Source organism: Mus caroli, chromosome 4, assembly GCF_900094665.2.
Source record: "Mus caroli chromosome 4, CAROLI_EIJ_v1.1, whole genome shotgun sequence".
Taxonomy (NCBI): Eukaryota; Metazoa; Chordata; class Mammalia; order Rodentia; family Muridae; genus Mus; species Mus caroli.
This window is the reverse complement of record NC_034573.1, coordinates 26,485,103-26,492,027: the sequence shown is the minus strand read 5'-3', so window position 1 is coordinate 26,492,027 and position 6,925 is coordinate 26,485,103.

The following is a 6,925-nucleotide window of genomic DNA, read 5'->3' as shown; positions in this document are numbered from 1 at the left end:
TACACGGTTACAGAGTACACGGTTACAGAGTACACGGTTACAGAGTACACGGTTACAGAGTACACGGTTACAGAGTACACGGTTACAGAGTACACAGTTACAGAGTACAAGGTTACAGAGTACACGGTTACAGAGTACACGGTTACAGAGTACAGGGTTACAGAGTACACCGTTACAGAGTACACCGTTACAGAGTACACCGTTACAGAGGCTTGTGATTTGTTGTACCAGGGTCTGTGGCCACTGGAAGTTCCTTTTAGTAAAAACAAGGGAGCAAAAAAAAGCCAGATCCAGTGGCCCTTGTGTTAAAATAGAGTTTGACCAAGTGTGGTTATACACACCTCACCCAGCACCAGGGAGACAGAGATAGGCAGATCTCTGTGATTTTGAGGCCAACCTGGCCAATATGGCAAGACCCTGTCTCTAAACTACCTAAATAACAAATACAAATACATTAAGTTTACTTCTCGACCATTTTAAGAATATCCATCTAGAGATTAAGGAAGTCCACACTGCTGTGCAGACATCTCCCGAACCTTTTCCCTCTCCAAACTGCAGCATGGAGCCCATCAAATCCAGTTCCTTACCATATGTAGTGGTTTGAATATGCTTGGTCCATGGGAAGTGGCACCACTAGGAGATGTGGCCTTGCTGGAATAGGTGTGGCCTTGTTAGAGAAAGTGTGTCTCACTGTGTAGGCAGGCTGGAAGGTCTCCTAGTACTCGAGCTCTGCCCAGTGCTGAAGAGACCCTCCACTGGCTGCCTTCAGATCAAGATGCAGAACTCTCAAGCTCCTTCTCCAGCACCATGTCTGCCTGCACACTGCCATGCTTCCTGCCATGATGATAGTGGACTGACCTCTGAAACTGTAAGCCAACCCCAACTAAAAGTTTGTTTTTATAAACGTTGCCTTGGTCATGGTGTCCCTTCACAGCAATAAGACCCTAACTAAGACATAGTGCCTTCCTCCAGCCCCTGACTTCTCAGTGCTTTGCAGGTTTACCTGCTACAGCAGGGGCCAGAGCATCATTCTTCTTAAAGACTGGGTAATACGACATGGTGTGCACCGACCATCTACTTTCATCCAGTGGGCTGATTGATACCTTCTGGCTAGCAGGAATTTGGGTATACAAATTGTTATTTGAGTCTGTTTCCATTCTCTCGTCTATATATACAGAAGTAAAATTCTGAATTATACAACTATTACCTTTCACTCTTTGAAGCAACTCTGGCTGTAGTTAAGAAACTTTGTAGCTATTTGTAGGAATTTCATCAAACTTTCTCATTTGCTTTGCGGTTTTCCTTTTCTTGTTTCTTGCCTGCCTCTCCTTTTCTTTTCCCACAGGATCTAATGTAGCCCGGGGTGGCTTTGAACTCCTTATGAGTCAGAGGACGACTCTGAACTCATTCCTGCCTCCATCTCACCATGCTGGGATTAAAGGAATGCACCACCACACCCAGTAAGGTCTATTTGTTTGTTTGACCAACAAGGTAGAAATACAGAAGAGGCCATCTGCAAACTCATCCCATGAGTGTGGAAGTCAGAGACCAGGAAATGAGATTCAGTTTTACCTTTTATGTTAGTATACTAGGCAGTCTCACATGTCACTAATTACATTTTAAAAAATTCAATAAAGTAGCACTTTTTTCAAGTATGGCAAAATAGCTACCTTGACATTTTATAAGAAGACAGCCTCAAGTGACCTCTGTCTGAGGCGAGCACAGATTTCTCTGGTGAGGTTTGAATGTTGGTGAGAAAACATCATTGTTCCCAGAGCTTGGCTTCCTTTGCCTGCATCACCCTCTGCCCTTCTGGAAAGAACTCAGACTAAGGGAGGGACCTGCCTCCCATTCAAAGACCGTCTCCATGGCAACCGGCCTTCATCTTCAGTGTAAACCAGGAAATTCTATTAAAGGATGAGCCAGGCAGTCAGCTGCTTCTGAAATGGGGGTTGATATCAGCTGTTGGCTTCACTCAGCTGTGCTGTCCAGTAAGCTTTTGGATTTGGCAATCTTGCTTTTGTCCAGTGTAGGAAATTAAATAAAACTATGTGAAGCCAATATGTGAGTATGCAGGCTGGGCCCTGTGGTGTGCCTTCAGTGCAACCTTGGGAGCTGTGATCAAAGCTGGATTGATAGAGAGGAAAGGGGTCAACTGGAGAGGACAGAAATCGGCTGCTCCCGGGGCGGGGGCGGGGGTGGGGGTGGGGACTCCATTGGTGATGGATTTCATCCCGGCTGTGAAAACAACTGGATCCAAACACGAGCAAATAAAGCAAATAACAGAACTGCCTCACACTGGGGACTTACATTTTTCTAGAAGCATCTTTTCAAGCTTTGCCACTATTGGCCACCGGGCGGGAGATTGTGGGCAGCTTTGATGGGCCAATGTGATAAGAATGTACGAAATCAATGTAAATTTCAGATTCTCTAGATCTTCAAATAACTCATTTCAATTCCAGTTTACATGATAGGGGGTTTCTCAGAAGTTCAGAGAATTCAACTACCCTGCCCCCCTTGAGAGCGACATCACCTGATCATATTGTAAACGAAACTTCCTATTGGCTTTCCTCTTTCTTTGTAAAGGGTAATCAATCACCAATCATCATCTTCCCTTGATTTTCCAATACTAGTCCTAGGTAAAATACCAATATTCAATAACAGCCTTGAGATGGAGTGGCTGACACATTTCTGGAGATGGAGGCCTGTAAGTTTCCGTAATGCGCTGGAACAACGCACTTTGAAATGCTGTGAAGGGCAGGAGAGTTGGTGCAGTGGTTCAGAGCTCCAGCTGCTCGCCCAGAGGAACCTGACCTAATTCCCAGCACCTACATGGCAATTCACAAGCATCTGTAACTCCAGTTCCAAGGGATACGATGGCTTCTTCAGGCTTCTTCCGGGACTGAGGACACACACACAGATGTGCGGGCAAAACACCCTTACACATAAAATAATTATAAACAAGTCTTTTTTAAAAGTAGAAAAACATATTGAAGGAGGTCAGTTTCATAGTATGCAATTCATTTTACACGCTCAGAATTTTCAGTGTGAAAGTACAAAAGAATCTGCAGCTCACTGGCAGTCAGGGTCAGGATCAGGGTCAGGGTCTGATGGAGTTGGGTGTTTCCAGGTTCTTGGTCTTTTATTCAAGGAATTGAAATGAAGACTCCCCCAAAATTGCAAGAATAGCAAGTTTTTATTTTTTAATTCAAAACAAAGCAATGGTACAAATTAGCAAGAAACACACAGTCAAGACTGACAGCAAGACATTGGGAGCAATGGAAATCATAGACTGTGACTATCATTTGGAGCTTTGTAATTTGGGTGGGTTTCTGTTTTGCCTGACAGGCATGGATTATATAAGCCCTTGCTCCCTGTACCTGTCCTTTCCCATAATACAGGAGTTTCAATAATCTGCATGCCTGCTTATGCAGCCTTCCTGGTCTCTGTGCCATCTAATCCTCAATTTTGTAAATCTATCTAGACTGTCCTGTACAAAACGTAAACTCCAGCCATGGTCACTCAACATTGACTGTTTTCATTTATTTCTTTTGTTTTTTTCTCTTTTCCTTCTTTTCTTTGTCCCTCCCTCTCTCCCTCCCTCCCTCCCTCCCTCCCTCCCCCTTCCTCTCCTCCTCCTCCTCCTCCTCGTCCTCGTCCTCGTCCTCGTCCTTCTCCTCCTCCTTCTTCTTCTTCTTCCTCATTTTGAGACATGGTCTTGCTATGAAGCTGTGGATGGTCTTGAACTCTCTATGTAGACCAGAGCTTGAACTGACAGAGATTCACCTATCTCTGCCTCCTGAGTACTGGGTTAAAAGTGTGTGTTCCTGTGCTCAGTTGGATAACTAGTTTTGAGTGAGTATCCGCTTTTGGGGGATAAAGTGCAGAAGAAGTCAGACAAAATTTCTGCATAGTTTAAAAAATAAGGAAGAAACAGGGAAAGGGAGAGGGTCAGAGGGAGAAGAATATGCAGATACTATGGAGAAGTTTCCTTTAACTTTTGAATAATTTCTCAAAAAACTAAGGACACAATTACCAAATTGTGGTCTCCCTTTTCCCAGCCTGGACCTGCTTGCTCAAGGGTGGAGCTTCCTGCTCATTCGTTCTGCCACGCCCACTGCTGGACCCTGCCGCTTTGCTGCTTGGAGGTACAAACGTGTTCGTCCTGCTACTGGACCCCGAGTTACTTGGCGGGAAATCGGGTTCCCTCCCCCTTCCTTTATAACTGAGTGTCTGGAAATAGTAAAATTGAGCTTTGATCAGAATGTTGTCTTAGCTACATTTCTTTCTCTTGCCGCCTAGCCCCTCTTCTCTTCCAGGTTTCCAAAATGCCTTTCCAGGCTAGAACCCAGGCTGTGATCTGCTGGCCGGACACAACACCAAATGACAAGTAAGCAGAAAAGCAGCTGAGTGCACTTCACCCCTCCGTCATGTGGCTGGAACCCAGTAGTGAATGAAAAGGCAAAGAAATGCATTACATCTTTCAACAGGGTGGCACTGAGGGAGTAAGGAAGTAGTATGTGCTGGCAGATGGACAGTCTGAAAACATTGTGCTAAATGAAAGTGAGAGGGCAAACCTACTCCATCTTGGAACCAGCCTCTATCTTTTTTTTTTTTCAGCCTCCATCTTAAAAAAAAAAAAGGCCTGAGAACTTGGCCCACAGCTGAACCCAAGCTACACACAAGGACCAGGAAGGACCACGGCTTGTCCTGGGCCAGAGTTACTCCCTAGCTACTTCCTAGCAACAGTCAATCAAAGATTAGTCTGACTGTTTCAGATGTACCTTCAGACTGTGATTGTATAAGGTCTTGCTTCAGAACCCACCTGTAAGCTTACAATAGTGGCTCAGTTAAGATGCTTGCCAGGCTGGACCCTCAGCCACTTACTTCCACTGCCTATAAAACCTTGTCCCATTGAAAGTTCAGGGCTGCCTCACCAAAAAACTGTCCTGTGAGTAGGCCCAAGCTCCAGTTTGTAATCAAGAGACCCTAATGTGAGTGAGTACATCAGAAATGGCTCCTTGGGGCTTTTTTGGAGTTCGAGAACGCGTCCTGGCACAACAAAAAGAGCTACACACAAAAGAAGATTCCTTTAATAAGAAATATCCTGAGTAGGTAACCTATAGACACAGAAAGAGTCTTGTGTTCCACAGGCTGCAGAGGAGAGATGAGAGTTTAATCGGGGGAGAGTGTTCTGTTGGGGTGTAAAATGTTTTGGAATTAGATAGTGCTAGTGGTTGCCTGAGCCCATGAAGACATGAAGTGCTTCTCAAAGGTGCATATTAAGATAGCTAATTTCCAACTTAGTTGTTATGTTAAAAAAAAAGCACAGCAAGGAGGACTAATTTAGATAAGACAGTAGGGAAGATTCCTCTGAGAAAGTGACATTTAAGTTCAGACCTAAAGACTAAGTATGAGTTAGCTGGAATGGACGGTCATGAGCACTAGCAGGAAGGTAGTGGTACTCTGTGGCCATTCAGTAGTGTCTCCATCTTACCCCAAATATCAAAGCTAGTGAATGCTTACAGGGTGGTGATCAGCCCTACTAGGCAGCCAAGGAGAGATTACCCTATGCAAATGTAAAATTACCATATGCAAATACGAAACGGGCTCACAGAAGGACCTTGTGCAGCATGACATTAATGTGTTAATGTGAACATTGGGGATGAGGACTCAGGAAGAGGGCGTTTTGAGATGTAGTGTAGAGATACGGTTTTGCACAGTTAGCCACTGAAATTCGTGGTGATGGGAGCATCCTGCTGAGCTCCCGCTAGGCTGGGGAGCAGCATCACTCAGCTTTGATGGGATCTGGGTGGGAGTCCTGCCCTGTGCTTTCCCATTGTGCTGGTCATCCTGGCTCGGAGAAGCAGTAATGAGGCTCTTCAGTGCTAGCTTATGGAGGCTTGAGTTTCGGTTTCATGAGAGGTTCTTAGTCAAGATAGGGTTTCTCAAGGACCAGGCAACATTTACACCGACATAATTGTGACTGTGTGTCTGTGGGAGGCTTTAGCTTGTTCCAAAACAAATTCACTCTGAGTCTACTCCCCCATTCCGTGAGTTTTACCACCAAGACTTGACAGCAGAGAATGAAGCTAATACAAACACTATCATGGGACTAAACACGTCATAATTGGTGAGGTTTTTTTTTTTTTTAGGTCTCATACAACCCAGGCTGTCCCTGAACTCGTTCTGTAGATGAGAAGGCGCTGAACTTAGGGTTCTCCAGGCTCCTTCCCTCTGAATGCTGGGATTAGAGCCATAGCACCAGAATGTCTGGTCCAGGGACTCAAAGTCTAGCCATGCACTCTACCTACTGGGTTCCATCCCTACTCCCTAGATGTCACCAACCCTCTGAACTTAGTTTCTGAGGAGGAAAGTGAGCTGGGCTTATGACAAGGTCAGACAGAGGGGACTGTAGGACCGGGGCAAATCTGCTTCTACCTGTTCATTCTTCTTAGTCAGCTGCTACCGTTTTGACTTCAAAGCAAGCTTCATCTGAGACCCGGGAGCGATTTCATGACCGCTGATGTAAGGTGGAACAGTGGGGCTGTGGCAAACCTTTCTGGATACCAACTGTGAACCCTGAGGCTGTGACATCGTGACCTGTGACCTCACGGCTCTGCTTCTTTCCCTTTTCACTCTTTTTCTGAACACATTCTCACAAATCACTAACAAGACAGACAATTATTATTTAGTAAGGAACAACAACAACAACAACAACCACCTCTGTGCTTGCAAAGCCTGCTCAAGCAGGACAGCCTTGAGAGGAGAGATGCCACGCTTCAATTGAAAGACTCCACGAGGAGCCCCTCGCTCAGGCCTCAGGACAATAGCGGACACCCAAGAACTCACGATAGACCGAGCTTGTTGCAAACCACATGAGGCTTTATTCGGGGAAAGCCAGAGCTCTGGGGACAACTCATAT